We start from the raw sequence: 16263 nt of genomic DNA, 5'->3' as shown, positions 1-16263 counted from the left end.
GATGAATGGATAAAGAAGTGGGTGTGTGTGTGTGTGTGTGTACACATGTGTGTGCATACACACACGTTATGTTTTCAGTATACACACATACACACACACACACACAATGGAATATTACACAGCCATCAAAAAGAATAAAATCTTGCCATTTGCAATGATGCAGCTGGAGCTAGAATGTATTATGCTAAATGAAATAAGTCAACCAGAAAAAGACAAATACCATATGATTTCACATATATGTGGAATTTAAGAAACAGAACAGATGAACCTATGGAAAGGGGGATGGAGAGAAGAGGGAAACAAACCACAAGAGACTCAATGAGAGGGAACAAACAGAGATTTGATGGAGGAAGGGGGTGGGGGATGGGTTAGATGGGTGATGGGTATTAAGGAGGGCATTTGTGATGAGCACTGAGTGTTGTGTGTAAGTGACGAATGAATCACTGAAGTCTACTCCTGACACCAATATTTCACTGTATGTTAACTAAAATTTAAATAAATTTTTAAAAAGTGTTATTAAGTCCTTACTTTTGGGGTGGTTTGTTCAACAGCATAAGCTAACTGATACCTTGATTATGTCAGAAGCAGATTTGCTTTCCACTTGAAATACACACACACACACACACACACACACACACACACACACACAATTTGCTCTGGAATGCTCACCATAGAGTTCTTTCCACTATAAGCCACTTACAATGTATCAATGTCTTAGGTTGAATTTGTTCACTGAACACTTGCACAGTTGTTAGATTATCTTGGTTTATTAGGGTAAGCTAAATGCTGAATACCCAAAATGCAAAGCCTCAATCCCAAAAGAGTTAATTTTTCATTCACAGAACAATCTAGAGTGGTTCCAGACTGAAGGAGGGAGGTCTGTTCCATGTAGGTATTCATGGACCAAAGCTGACAGCAGCTCTGTCATCTTCACCATGTTTCCAAGGTCATCCTGGGTATTGTCATTCCAGTTGTGCAGAACAGAGAAAGAACAGAGGAACAAACATGGAAGGTTATGGCCAGCCCAAATGGGTCTATACCATATTCACACACATTCCACTGGCAAGAATTCAGTTACATAAATACATATAACTGTTAGTGAGACTGGGGATAGAAGGAAAGAATGGACTCTTGGTGGACAGCAGCAGTCTCTACCATACTTGTGTGGCATGTAGAGTTTAGAAATTATGACCTCAGAGTTAGGAATCCAAGAAAGAACCAGGGATTCTGCATTGATGGAGTTCACAAGAAAGAAGAGACAGAAAACCAGGCAGATTCATTATGGACAGAAGAATCACAGTAACTCCTACTCTGTCTTTTCCCAGGTGGAGGCGGGGCCAGGTAGGGGTAGTAAGACTCTGTTCTAAACATTAAATAGCTCAAGAGGGAGGTTGGAAAGCAACCTCTGATGATCTGATTGGTTTTCAGAAAAGGCCACTAATGTCAAGCCTGACTGTCAACAGGGCTTCCATTCCAGCTGGGATCCTGTCTCTGAACAGAGACAAGGAAGTACTCTGAGCACTTATAAGTAGGTTTGAGCCAGACTTCATTCCTCTTTGCCCATTTACTCATGTTAAATATGTTTGGAAAGAGGAAACAGGCCCATAAAAGTGTCATAACCCATATCTCTTCCAATAGAGAGGATATTTTCTAATATGGAGGGCCACTACTCACAGAAAAATAATCAGTGACATAAGTTATATAAGCCTTCCTCGTAATTAGGGGTGTTGCAAGAAAGACAGTCAAATGTTCTATTTGATTCTTAGATTAAGAGTAAAAAATACAAATGGTGTATAATATAATTAGAAAAGTATGTGCTGCAGTTTGATTTTAATGCTAAATAAGACAGACAACAAGTGTTTATAAAGATAGAAAATCAAAAGACAGACAAAAACAAGGGTAAGAGGAAACAGGGGGAGAGAAACAGAATAAGACTCTTAGTAATACACTCAGAGACATACCCTGAGCAGCCACAAACACACTCACATGTATGTAACAGTTTTCAAAACTGATGTCAACATTGTGTGACCTTTTAAGATACTGTCACCACAAACATTTAAAGCTCCATTGTATTTTCCCAACTATAGGCATAAATGAAATTGTCTTTTCATACCAGCCAGTTAAATTGATGGAATTAAATCATGGGATAGAAAATCGAACAATGAAGTTCTATTTTCTTTTTCTAGGTAGCAATAGTATTTACCACAAAGTGAAGGATTAATGTAGGAAGCACCAAGCATCCAGGAAAGGAAATAGAAAGGATATATAAACCGTGAAACTCAAAGAAGAAAATAAGCCATTTTTGGTTTCCCTAGAATACTCGTTACTGGCTCATTGAAGAGTACACCGTTTCCTTCCTACTCCTTGATAACACAGTAGCACTTCATTTAGGTTTTTTAAATATTTTTTTAAACAAACATTTCTTGAGTAACCTCTATAATGTAAACACTGTTAGGCACTAGAGCTACAGAATGACTGAAATATGACCCCTTTTACAAGGAACTCACATTTTAGGGGGATAGGCAGAGAAACAAATATTATACCATTGGTGCCAAGTAGAAGTATGCACAAGATATGGTGCTGCAATCCCTCAGAGAAAATGTAAGTATCCATAACCCAACTAGAGTGTCATCATCTGCAGCTGTTTCCATAATTGTTCCTTCTAAATGGCCTGCCCAGGTGTCATGTGACTCAAAGGACACATGTCTCCAACCATGTTTGTTAACAATTACCTAGTGCTATGTAACTAATCATTCCCAAACTTGGTGACCTAAAATTTATTTGTTCGTAATTCTATAATTTGGGCTGGGCTCAGCTGGGTAGATTGTCTCTGTCTGCTCCATGAGTTCTCTGGGTTCATTCATGTATTTTCAGCCGGTTGGCAAACTGAGACTAGAGAATCCAAGATGGCTCTACTCACAGCTCTGGCACCTCACCTATGACAGCTCATAGTCATTTATCCACCAGGGAATCTTCCTCCCCAGCTCCTCTCATCCTTAAAAAGGCTAGCCTAAGTTTCTTTACATGACAACCACAAGAGTATTAAAGCTGACTCTGTCCCAGAACTTGTACAATGTTTCTTCCACCAAGTATTATTGGCCCAACAATTCATTAGACCAGCCCAGGTTCAATTCAGGGAGGTGTGATTTACTGGAACCACTTTGTAACAATTTAATACAATGTTTTTGTGACCAAAAGTTTTCATTGCATCATAAGGAACAAAATATTCTAACCCCAACTTCTAAAGTGTCAAAGTATTCTTTTAAACAGGCAAATGTCCATCCCCTTTGATTTCTCGCTGTTAGGTTAAGCAAGATCTTGATAATGTAGTATTTTTAACAAATGCTCCAAAGCTCTACTGAATGGTCCTTCTGCATAAGAACATCAATGGTAGAAATCTAAAGTAGAAAATGGTTTATCACGAGTTTAAAGATTCCTGTTCAGAACCACTTATGGAGTCCCAAAGACCACAGTCTAAGTTCCACTTCCTGACAATCATTTGGGGACAGTGGAATGTGAAATACTCATCTCTCAGTGTCTCCTAAAGCTCTTTTTATCTCTGAGATGGTTGTTCACAAACCACAGAGGAAGACATGCCTCTGAAATGGTTGTCTTCCTGCAGAGACAGCAGGTGTCAGGACCTTTTAAATAACAGGAAAAGCTTAATTAGAAAAGCAGAATCCTGCCCCAGCCCCCTTCAGATGCACTATGTTTACAGTAAGGCTCAGGTATTTGAATAGTACACACACCACACTAGTTAACTCTGGTAAAAATGGTTTGCAGGCTGCCCTTTGAAAACGCTGCCTTACAGCAATGGGGTTTTCATACTGGCCTTTAAGAGGCAATTCTCCAGTTTACTCTGTCCCACAAAGGTGTTGCTCTTAGAATTTAGCAAAACACATACCCCAGCTTCTTTTTTCACATTCAGTAGAGAACATGAGTTGCACAACTAGAAAAATTCACAGAGCCAATTTGTGTGAATTACCAGCTCTTTCTCAACTCTTAGCTATTCACAATAGTATCAAACTGCCTCCTTGAGGCAGATATTAAAACTGAAGACATAATTTAACAGACTGAAACAGCTTTGTAAGCAAGGACTTTACTGGTCATAACCTTCCTCTTAAACATGTCCTCCATAGGGGCGCCTGGGTGGCGCAGTCGGTTAAGCGTCCGACTTCAGCCAGGTCACGATCTCGCAGTCCGTGAGTTCGAGCCCCGCGTCGGGCTCTGGGCCGATGGCTCGGAGCCTGGAGCCTGTTTCCGATTCTGTGTCTCCCTCTCTCTCTGCCCCTCCCCCATTCATGCTCTGTCTCTCTCTGTCCCAAAAATAAATAAAAAACGTTGAAAAAAAAAAATTAAAAAAAAATAAAAAAAAATAAAAAATAAAAAAAAAAAACATGTCCTCCATATACAAGATTCATCTGAAGAATCCAGGAATCTCCACAGTATGCACTATAAGCACAAGCACTCAAAAGCAATGCCCAGGATGGAAGCAAACTTAACCCTAGAATTTGTTTCTATGGTGCCTGAAAGCCCAGTCACTCAAGGCAATGTCCCCATTAGAGAGATCCGGCATCCACTGGCCACTGAGGTAGGCCACTGAGGTAGACCACCATTCTCTAAGGTTCTGGGCTCTGCTCTATGGACAGCTGTAAATAATTCTTTGGGGGGGAAAAAAGGGAATTCTCTCATCTGTTGGGAAAACATTCAAAGATGCAGTGTACTTCACTACACAAAATGTGGAAGTACAGTTAAGAAAATATAAATAAATACTTTTTTATTATAAATTAAAGGGATAGGTTTCTTTTCTCCACTTTCTTGAATAATATTAATGACTCACTGGTCACAAAACTGAGGTTGATGCTTTTCTTCTCTTGAGATTTTCAAGAGAAAAGTTAAAGAGGCAATAAAACCAACTTGGAAAGCATATGAATGAAGTGCCATGTAACCCCAGGGCAGGGTGACAAATCACACATGCTCTTTTCAGCTCTTTGATTCTAGGATTCTTCTGGATGTTCCAAAGAAACAGAAAGGACTGAAGTTTTAAGTCATATTCCTAGAAAAGAACTGCCAAAAATTTCTTTTTATTCCCTATTCTGAAGAGAGCAAGGATGAAATGACCATTCATTCATCCACTCAATAAGCATTTCGGAGCACCACAGTCAAGATAGGATGATTAAGAGTCTAATTAAAAGCCTATCCATTTCTGAAGCATCCAGCTAGAATTATCAGTATCTTGAATCTATTTTGCTTTCTCTTAAGTGTTCTGGTTGTATATTGTCTAATAACAACCCAAAACTAGAGTGGCTTAAAACAAAAACAGTCATTTATCTTGCTCATAAATCTAGTTAGGGTAGAGCTCTCATGGAGTAGAGATGGTTCATCTCGGCTCCATGCAGCTTCAGCGGGGGAGGTTCATCTGGAGCTGGAAGACTGACTTCCAAGATGATACACTCACCTGTGTGCTAAGTTGATGCTGGCTATCATCTGGGAGCTCCACCCGGGCTGTCATCTGGGACTTTGGTTCTTCTTCACAGGGGCCTGCCTCTTCATGGGATACTTGGACTTCCTCATAACATAGCAGCTGTATCTCAAGACTGAATATTCAAAGACGTCTGGGTCTACATTCTTTTTGATTAGGCAACCCAGGAGTAACAGCCCAACTCAAGGGGTGAGCAATTAGATTCCATCTCTCAAAAGGAGTAGTAGCAAAGAATCCGACTCCCCTTTATTCTACCATAACAAGATTAAGTCTCACAAAGTCTTGCTCACAGTTTTTTCCTCAATAGTTTTAATGAAAGCTTCTTTTATATGTGCCTGTAGAAAGAATGAACCTCTTAAGATTCCCTCAGAGGAAAAGTATCCAGAAGGGTACTGTGTAATTGCCCTAGCAGCCTACTAGAAGTAATAGGAACTCTAACAAAGTAAAACACAAACTTACTTTGAGATTAACATTTTTCTCTTATGTTAGCACACACTCTTTCATTAGTAAATATGGTAGACACAATTGTTTCCCAAATTCATTTCACTTTCCTCTTCTGAGCAAGCCATTTTGTTCAAAATCACCTTCTCTAAACAGCCATGTTGCTTCAGAAAGATGTATATCCCCAGCACCAGGCAGTGGATTAGGTTTGGTTTAAGTCCATTATCTCGATTTCATTACCCTTTCCAATAAATGGTTAGGCCTGTGACATACTCCTAGCCAATGACAAGTGAGAGGGAATCTCTCAGAATGTTTCAGAGAGGGGTTTGTTTGTTTTTTACCAATAGAAGACACGGGAAAAAATAGTTTCTCTTTTGTTGTGTCTGAATAGGATGTTCAGAACTGCCACAGCCACTTTGCAGCCATGAGAAGGACGAGTCTAACGATGGACCTTTCGGTGTCTTTCCATGTTTCTGAGTATCTCCTATGCTTCATTTTAGATACAGAATGTATAGACATTTAGACTGATTTGTTTTTAACCCTCAGGACAATGACAGAATCTCAGTGTAAGAAGCTGTGTTAAATGGTTAGGATAATCAATTTCTATGGAACTATACAATTAGAGACATCCATGAAAATTGAAAAGGCTAATATATAACAGAGCCTCATTTTTCATGGATTCTATATTTATGAATTCGTCTACTCACTACAATTTGTAACCCCAATATCAATATTCATCCTGCTTTCCCACTCCTACATGCACAGAGTAGGGGGAGATTTTGAGCTGCCTGACACACACGTCCCCAGCTGAGGTCAAACAGTAGGACACCCTGCCTTCTTGTTTCAGACTTCAGACTATATAGAAGTATCCTTTTTCATGGTATATTTCGTGTCACAATTTTTGTTTTGTACCTTTTGATGATTTCAGTGTTAAAAATGGCGCCATAGTACTGAAGTTCTATCTACTCCTCCTAAGCACAAGAAAGCTATGCTATGATAAACACTACAGAGAAAGTACATCTTAGATAAGCTTCACTCCATCATGAGTTCTAGTGCTGTGGCCAAGAGTTCAGGGTTAACGAATCAACAATATAATAAAGTATATTTAAATAGAAGCGCACAAAAAACAAGGTTATATACTAACCACTGAAGAAAATGTGACCAGACGCTCACAGTCTAAGCCTGTATTTCTTCTAGGAACAGTTCAGTATTTGTTAATTCAGTGTTTATAGAATCTTTTAGAACAACACTACCATGCATAATGTAAATTGACTAGGTTTCCTATTATTTGCTTCTTTCTTGCACAAAAAGTATAATGTTCAGGGGGCAGAAAGTCTGGAAAATGAGTACCATCAATCTCCGTGAATCCTTCTCTTACAAAATCCAATGACTTCACAGTTCTGAATCCAGCCTGCCTGGAGCCCTCCAGCGGCCTGGCATCATAACCAGATGACCTGAGGTAGTTCACCTCCACATTCCAACCGTTGTCAGCAAATCACAGCAGGCTACAATGAAAGGCTCACACTCTGTAGTCAGAGAGGGACATTAGAGGAAAGTTTTCCCAAAAGCAGATGTTCCCACAAAACATCTATTTTCAACTTGGACCTGATTATTCTGCCAGGTTTCCTCACTTGAGGTGATGGAACATTCATTTGTTAAAGTGGTACTTTGATCTGGGGTCTCCTCCAAATCTGTATCAGACAAGAAGAAAATGCTCTTTCCAACACAAGCATTTGAGCCCAGCCTGCCAGGGAAAGCCAGCTTCCTTCTGAGTCAGGCTCTAGCTCACTTTCCATAAAGAGCCTGGCTGCATGTTTCCCAATCCCTCATGTGTCATCTTCCCTGGGTGGTAAGATATTTCTGTCACCCACTGGTGAAGTCAAGACCACTGAATCCTACAGAAGCCTGGCCAACACAGGCCACTTCCATAACTGCAAAACTCAGCCAATGCAGGAGACCTCCAAGGTTAGTTCCTGCATCCAACTGAAGGCCATGACCAAGGGAGTTACAGCACTCTCCACTGCATGCAAAAGGGGATTTAGATACATCACGGCTAGTCCTTATTGACTACCCCACACTTGTCCCAGAGGTAGCCTGTACTCCTGGCTGACATCTTCTTCCCTGAAAAGCCAAACTCCTCAAATAATTTGTTCCCACCTAATGTCTCCCTCTTTCCCCACTCTCCAAGTTGTCTTCAATCTCTACTATGCCACCTAAAATTTACAAAAGTTTTCAATCACTTCCTATCAGTTGGGCTTTTTCAGTCTTAGCATTCAAGCAGTCTTAGCAGCATTTGACACTGCTGAAAGACACCCCCTTGCCCGCTCCTCAAAGTACTGTCTTTCCTTTGCTCCCAAACTTCTGCTTCTCTTATCCCACTCCATCCCAGGCACTGTGACTCACTCATCATCTTCAGTCTGCTCTTGGATTCCTTGAAAACCTGGAGTGAGGCCATCTTCCTTCCTTACTCTATACCCACTCCCAAAAGGGCCTCATCCCACATGCAGCTTCACTTACCATTTGTAAACAAGACCCAAATTTATAGAAGCAGCCCAGATTTCTTTGAGTTTCGGACTTCTTTATAATAGTAACAGTGACCAACATCAATATAGTACTATTTCTGTGCCAGGCACCAATCTAAGTTCTTCATACATGCTGGAGTGCATGGGTGGCTCAGTCGACTCTTGATCTTGGCTGAGGTCATGATCTCACAGTTTGTGAGTTCATACCTCGCATCGGGCTCTGCACTGATGGTGTGAGGCCTGCTTGGGATTCTGTCTCACCTTCTCTCTGCCCCTCCCCCTGCTTGTACACTCACATTCACACATACAAAATAAATAGGCTTAAAGAATAAGTTCTTTATGCATGCTAAACTCCTTTGGGCCTCAAAGGAACCTTATAAGGTAGATACTGTTATTATAATCCCCATTTTACAGATGAAGAAACCAGGGAGCACAGAAAGATTGAGAAACTTTTCCAAGGTCTCACAGCTGGTAAGAGTCAATCAGGGTCCACAGACCATGCTTTTAACCACTACAACACCACCTTTCAATGTGCTTACTAAAAATCTCTATTTGAATATCTTACAGAAAATAGGAACCGAAGTCCTAATATTTATCTCCAAATTTGATCTTCCTCCAGTATTCCCTGTCTTAGAGAATGGTTGCCACCACCCCAACAGCCATTCTGCTGTTCCCTTACCTGCCTGTCCCAACAGCTCCCAAATCCTATCCAATCCACCTCAAACATATTTCTCATATCTAACTTCTCCCCAACGGTAGTATCTTGCCTGGGCTTTTGCAAGAGCTTCCTTCTGTATGCACCCAGGGCTGCCTCCAGAACTTTCTCCCATGACAGATAAGGCAACTTTTTAAAACTCAGACCTGCCTATGTCAGTCACATCCTACACAGTTTCCCATTGCCCATGGAGGAAAGTTCGGAATCTTTCCCAGGCCTACCAAGCCCTGTAGATGGAGCCTGCTTTCCTCTCTTGTGCCCTCTTGCCCCTTTCCTCCTTACTCCACAAAGTCCCCTTTCAGTTTCTCACACGTGCACCTTCTTCTTCCCAATGGTCTTATTCCCCCTGTGTGAGCACCCTCCCCTTCCCCACTCCCACCACCTGCAACCTCACTTGATCTAACTTTTGCTCATACTTCAGGATATCTTTCAGAGTTCAGCAAGCCTTTCCGGACACGTCACATTCCTGTAACACACTTTCCAAACATGGTGCTTCTCCTTTGAAGCACATCACACAACCGTCAATAAATAATTTTGTCATAAGCTATTTAACATGTCTCCCTCAGAATATCCATGATGACTGAGGCACTTCCTGTCCTTGTCACTATGTCCACAGAACCCATCAGTGTCCTGAGAAGGTTCTCAAATGTTTTTATTTCCCACCCCCATCTGCCACCCCCCAGGGATAGAGTCATATTAGAAGCAGCTTAAAAGCCAGGTTGAGAAATTGGCACTTTTTCATCAGACAATGAGAACTATGGCAGTGTTTTAGGCAGGGAAGTGGTAGGAATAAAGTGCCATACTAGGAAATTAACCTGACAGCACAGTAGAGAGTGAACTGCATTACACAGACGAGCAGTTGGTCCAGTCATGGTAGATCAGAGCCCGGGCTGGCAGAGTGGTATAGAAAATGGAAATAAACAAGGGGGCAGAGTCAAGAGATGCTGCAAAGTAAAAATCTGTAGGATGTGGTAACTCAAGTTATGGACTACTCGTAAACTGGTCAGTTTATTTCTGCTACCTAGCAGAATGGGGCTCTGTACTAGATGTCTATGATGTAGTCATGTGCTCATAGAAGACTAGAATGTAGGGAGTCAATAGGAAAGACTGTAGGAAGGGTGCCCAAATTCCCACCCTTGTACCCTGAGAAAATGCAGATAAATAAGACAATTACATTTGCAATAAGTAAATATGAATTAAGACAAGGGCAGATAACTAATACAATTACAACTCACTCCACCTTATCTAGTATCCAAAAGACTCATCTGTTGTTGCTTAAAGCAGGTCAACCTGGATGGTAGTAATAAAAAGCCTTTCTGCTTTGGCCATGCTCTGTTTTCATCACAAACAACCATTCTTTACATCTGAAACTGAAGTTTCATAACCTTGTTATCATATTTTAAAACATCGACTTCCTCTTATGAAACAAAACTTTGTAAAATAGGCCAAAAGCATTCCAAGTGTTCTCTGATAATAGACAGAGACAGGCATTATCAAATAATCTGGCTGCATTTACAAATGTATAAAAATATTTAAAGGCACTAATCTGAGTGCTTCTACCTTAAAGGCCATTATTTACTTCTAACATTAAAGAGCTTTCCATCATCCACACATAATAAAGAAATGGAAATTCTGAATAGCCCCACAAATGAGATGCCTCTCTATCTCTTAGGTTTTGAGGCTTTTGTCTCTCCCTAAAGATACCCAGAAAATTTAAACTAACTTTCAGGAATGGCTTGGCCCTAAGTGAGATATATGTAAGTATATAAAATGTCAGACTGCATTTCTCAATCCTGGCCTTTTGTACTGAACTTCTAGTTCATGGGAATAAAATGGCACTCAACACCACTACGCTTTGCATAAGTATTTTGGGTGCATCATATGACTTCTCAGCCAACAAAAAGCTTGTCTAAATCAAAATGCTTTGGAAATTTCTTAAAAATGTAACACTCTGCAAATCTATACATAAACTCACAGCTCCTCCCCATTTACCAGCAAGGCTGCAAATGGATTGAAAAAGGCAAATCAGAACCGTGGGCTAAAATGTGCCCCCATTAACCAGTTGTAGAGCACTGGCTTTTCCAAGCCTCCATGTGCTGACCAGTATTCCATGTTTGTGTTAGTGTCCCTCTTATCTTAAAAATCATGATTTATCTGGACAAACTTTTAATAAGGTCAGTGGTTATGTCAACAAAAGAATAGTATTTGGTCTTGAAATAGAATGAGAAGGACTCTAAGCAAAGCGCAATTAACGACAAAGCAATAATCCATTCAAACCAAGAGGAAATGGCTTGAATGAAAACAAATGACTTGAATTTTTAAAAAATAAACTATTTTTAAGTTATACAAATGCAATTTCCCATTTTTGTTTACTTTGGTTGTATTATTTTTCTATTTACATATAAGCCAACCAGAGCCTGATGGCTGATTTCATCACAGAAAAGAACAGCAGAGGGGTGCCAAATTTCTTGGTACCTGCCACAATAGAAATTGTTCCCATGCGTGCTCACTGGGCTCAGCCTATGCAACTACTGGAGATCACTGTGATACAGGACTTCTTTCCTTGATACAGCACTAATTTCATCTTTGCAACAAGCCTGTAAAATCAGTACTCCTGGGCCCACTTCACACATAAGCAAACTGGGACAGATTGGGCAGTCAGAAAGATTATCAGCTAGCACAAGGATGATAGGTCACATAAACTCTGGTCATTTGACTCTAGGTCCATTCCCCACATACACTGCTATTTGATAAACACAGATCAAAATTTCTGGAATCTCTGGTACATGCCCAGGGCCAACCCAAGATTCTTTAAACCCCATGTTAGTCCAACAACTGTACCCCTTTCAACCCAGTGGGTAGAATCAAGCCTGAAATAAACAGCTCCACCTATTAACCTTTAGAAAAAAGACTCAAGAGAAGCACCTAGATGCCTCAGTCAGTTAGGTGTCTGACTCTTGATTTCAGCTCAGATCATGATCTCAATTTGTGAGATCGAACCCCACATTAGACTCTGCATTGACAGCATGGAGCCTACTTGGGATTCTCTCCCTCCCTCTCTCCCTCTCTCTCTGACCCTCCCCTGCTCGCACTCTCTCTCAAAATAAACATTTAAAAAAGACTCAGGGCACCTGGATGGCTCAGTCAGGTAAGTGCTCAACTCCAGCTCAGGTCATGAGCTCACAGTTCATGGGTTCAAGCACCACATCTGGCTCTGTGCTGACAGGGCAGAGCCTAGACCCTGCTTCGAGTTTTGTCTCCTTCTCTCCCTGTCCCTCCCCGGCTCACCCCTCTCAAACATTTTTTAAAAAAACATGTTTTTAAAGACTCAAGACAAAATATCTAGATTTCCTTCTATCAACTAACCACTGACCACATGCATTGAGTATTTCAATACCTGTAATTCTCACACACACACACACACACACACACACACACACACACACACACCATTTCCCCTCTTGACTTGTCTGTTGCGGGCAATCATGTTCAAAACTAGCTGTGGCCAGAACTAAAGGAGGCAGTAGAGTCAAGTGAACAATGCTGAGCTGCCTCATCTGGGTGACCATTCCCAGCACCCCATTATTTGCAGCACCAAGTTGAACCCATAAAAATCTTATGTCCAGACTTGTTCTGCCACACCAGTAAGCCTCTTCCTTCCATCAAAGGACTGAAACAAATACTATCTACTGTTTATTCATTTACTTCATTTAACAAATATTGAATATGGAAAATCAACTGTGCGTCAGGCATTCTGATACGTAAACACAGTCTTACTGCTCAAAACCGAAGTGTGGAGCTTAGAAAACAATGTTTTGAAGTGTGTTAAGAGGTACAGTAAAGAATAGTGTCTATGGACAGTCTATAGACTTAGAGATCAGAGAAGGTTTCCTGAGGGAAGGCATGTATGAGCAAAACTATTATGGATAGAAGGGAGTTAGCTAAAGGAAAAGCCTACTATGTGCTGGGAATTTTCTGTCTTCTCTTTTAGTCTTTTAATAACTTTCTAAGGTTATCATCACCATATGACAGATGGGAAAACAGGTTCTCATGATTCTTATAAGGGCCACCTAGTCTCAGAATTCAAATGCAGTTCTGCAAACCCCAAAGCCCATGTGTCATTACTCTCACTACTCTGCAAACGAAACACCTTCCCACAGGTCCTGTAGGAGCCATGAATGGGCATCAGTGTCAGTCTAAGACCCCCTTCCTTTGTGTTATTAGTCTTCTGAAAGATGCACAGAAAAGGTTCTCATGCCAACTGCTGTTTGGGCTGCTATCTCAGGCACCACAACAGTGGTGCTTGGTCAGAACTAGGGATTGATTTGGGGGGGTGGGAGGGGCTCTGTTGGAAATGTGCCCTTCCTGAACCACAGCGGGGGGCCCTGGGTTCTGCAGCAGGCTGCATTCACAGCACCAGTGATTGATACACCCACAAACCTCTCCATGACTTCATCTGTCAAAGCTACACATTCATTTGTATCAAAATTACATCATTTTATAGAGCTTGGTCAGCTGTCTTCTTCCCCAAACTTGTTACCTATAGACACTGGGAGGTTTTCACCAAACTCACCCACTGGCAGAAGAGAATTTGAATCCACCAGGGATATTCAGAAGAAAGAACCACAGGCCCTGATAAGATTATGGGGATGGATTACCTAGATAAAACTGTAGTGTACATTCCTACATCAACTACTTTGACTTAGTGGGAAAACCCATCTGAGTGTGCAAGTTCTGGTGCGTTGGTTCAAAGAACAGTCTTATCACCTTTCTGCTGTACCTTCACTGGAAGATCTAACTTTGGTGAATGAGAATCTTGCAAGACTCCAGAGTTCTCATTCTCAAAGTAATTTCTCATTAGCAAGATGCAGGCATTGTAGGCAATTTGCTAGATCTAAAACTTAGTCCCTATAACAGCCCCTATAAATCCTAGATGCCAGCTTGCTCTCTCCTGCTGCTTTCTCTTAATTGCAGACTGTCTCAAACAGATCAGTTAATTGGGAATTCTGGTGAATTATGTTCCATGTGGTTGAAGTGTCTTTGAACCGAGGTTAATTTTATGTTCATTGAGACCTCCTAGGTGCTGGCACCATTTATGTGCAGCAGAGGACCTCCTCTTCAAGAGCAATTACTCACAGTCACAGACAAATATGGTCATTTCACTGACAAGTCTCGCTCTAGTCTAGGCATCAGTCATGGGAGGAAATCCTCCCTTGCAAGTCTGTCTTCACTATCAGAGCAATGGCACTGTTCTCGGTCTTCCTCTTCCTCCCTTTCCTACTCTCTCTCCTCATAGCTCCACGTGACCTCATGCTGCTTCCGGCTGCCCACAACCTCCTTCCCAAGGTACTCCTCCTGGGGAGAAAAGGTCTCCCCAAAGTGGTATCTTCCCAGGGGATTTCTGTGTCCTCCAAGCCAGTACCCCATCCCATTCCCTGTTCTATTTCCCTCAAAGAGATCACCTCAGGTAGACTGAAAGCAGTTTTAATCTTTTAAAAATGATTAATAATTACTAAGATGAGTGAAATAAATGATACTGAAACATCAGTAGATTTAACTCCTCTGGAAGGGGTCTCCATTTTAAGACTTTATCAACCTATGCTAAATGGGGAGACACAAAGTTAAGTGGGGACAATCTGTCAACAGTCTTCCTCTGTGACAAAACTTCAGGAGAACCTTGATCAGCACTATACTCTGACACTTCCAGTCCACCATTGGTCTTTGCTTTAACAAACAGTAACCTCCAGAGGATGGAATTTTCTCCCATGCTCAGGCAAGAATTAGCTAGGTGTCATCCTGAAACACAGAGGAGTGATGAGAATTTTGTCTCTCTGCATCATCTGTTAAATCTTTACTGAAGGAGTCATTTATTAAATCTTTACTAAATGTCTGTCATGCTGAGTATAAAGGCTTCAGAAGGTCTCCATCAAACTCATGATTTTATGTTCTGGATACAGACATATATACAAAAATATATACAAATAAGGAAAGCATGGCATTTGAAAGATGCTCCTCTTACTAGAGCCACACATGGGAGATTTACAGAAGACTAATATTCTCTCAGTTATATTGGGAGCAGGAAAAGGGGAGAGTATGAAGTTGTGGGAGGGCAAGGCCAGGAGTTCTGTCCAAGTGCAGAACACTCAGCCCTTACCCACAGCCAGGCTCCTAACTTTCCTACCATTTGAAAAGAGGTTCTAGGGACACAGCCAAATAGTCTACCCTGAAAAGATCAGTGAAGAATTAAAATCAATTGTCCAGACAACTCACAGGGCTGACAGACTGAATGAAGTAACATGGTGTAGTAAACGATGGGGGGGGGGACCGGCATGGGTGTGCATATTGGTTTAATTACTAATTGCTAGGTGATTTGAGGCAATTAAATTCTCAGAATTTGGTTTCCTTGTCCGTAAAATGATAAAATATACATTTCATAAGGTTGTCTTAAATATGCAATTATAGAGGTAGTATATGTGAAGGACCCAGCACCCCAGAAAAAAAAAAAATCTTACAGCGCCCTTACTTCCCGATTTCCTCTCCAGGCCCATATACCTGTGTGAAGAAACTAATCCCAATCACAGCAGAATGAAACAACTTCCGGAACCCATGGGCAGGGGAATGACTCAGTCAGGTAAGCGTCAATCATAACAGAATTGAAACAACTCCCGGGACCCTTGTGGGGGCTCAGTTGGGTGAGCGTCAGACTTGATTTCAGCTCAGGTCATGATCTCATAGTTCGTGAGATGGAACCCTACGTCCAGTTCTGTGCTGACAACATGGAGCCTGCTGGGGATTCTCTCCCTCTCTTTCTCTCCCCCCCCCCACCACTCTTCCATTCACATGCCCTCACGTGCTTGCTCTCTCTCTAAATAAACAAACAAACAAAAAAAAAGAGGGGCGCCTGGGTGGTTCAGTCAGTTAAGCGTCCGACTTCAGCTCAGATCATGATCTCATGGTCTGTGAGTTTGAACCTCGTGTCGGGCTCTGTTCTGACGGCCCAGAACCTGGAGCCTGCTTCAGATTTGGTGTCTCCCTCTCTCTCTGCCCCTCCCCTGGCCATACTGTCTCTCTCAAAAATAAATAAAATCGTTAAAAAATAAAAT

At 41.4% G+C, this 16263-nt stretch overlaps 1 long non-coding RNA gene across 1 annotated transcript; it reads left to right on the top strand.

The window, feature by feature from the left end:
- Window positions 1–1243: 1243 nt before the first annotated feature.
- On the top strand, window positions 1244–15982 carry LOC132664316 (uncharacterized). The gene is made up of 3 exons (XR_009603587.3): window positions 1244–1341; window positions 15703–15791; window positions 15876–15982. It is a non-coding gene; the product is annotated as an uncharacterized LOC132664316 (long non-coding RNA).
- The last annotated feature ends 281 nt before the right edge of the window (window positions 15983–16263 follow it).

Source organism: Panthera onca, chromosome F2, assembly GCF_046562875.1.
Source record: "Panthera onca isolate mPanOnc1 chromosome F2, mPanOnc1 haplotype 2, whole genome shotgun sequence".
Classification (NCBI taxonomy): Eukaryota; Metazoa; Chordata; class Mammalia; order Carnivora; family Felidae; genus Panthera; species Panthera onca.
The sequence above is the reverse complement of the archived record's forward strand: the minus strand, read 5'-3'. Positions and strand labels throughout refer to the sequence as shown.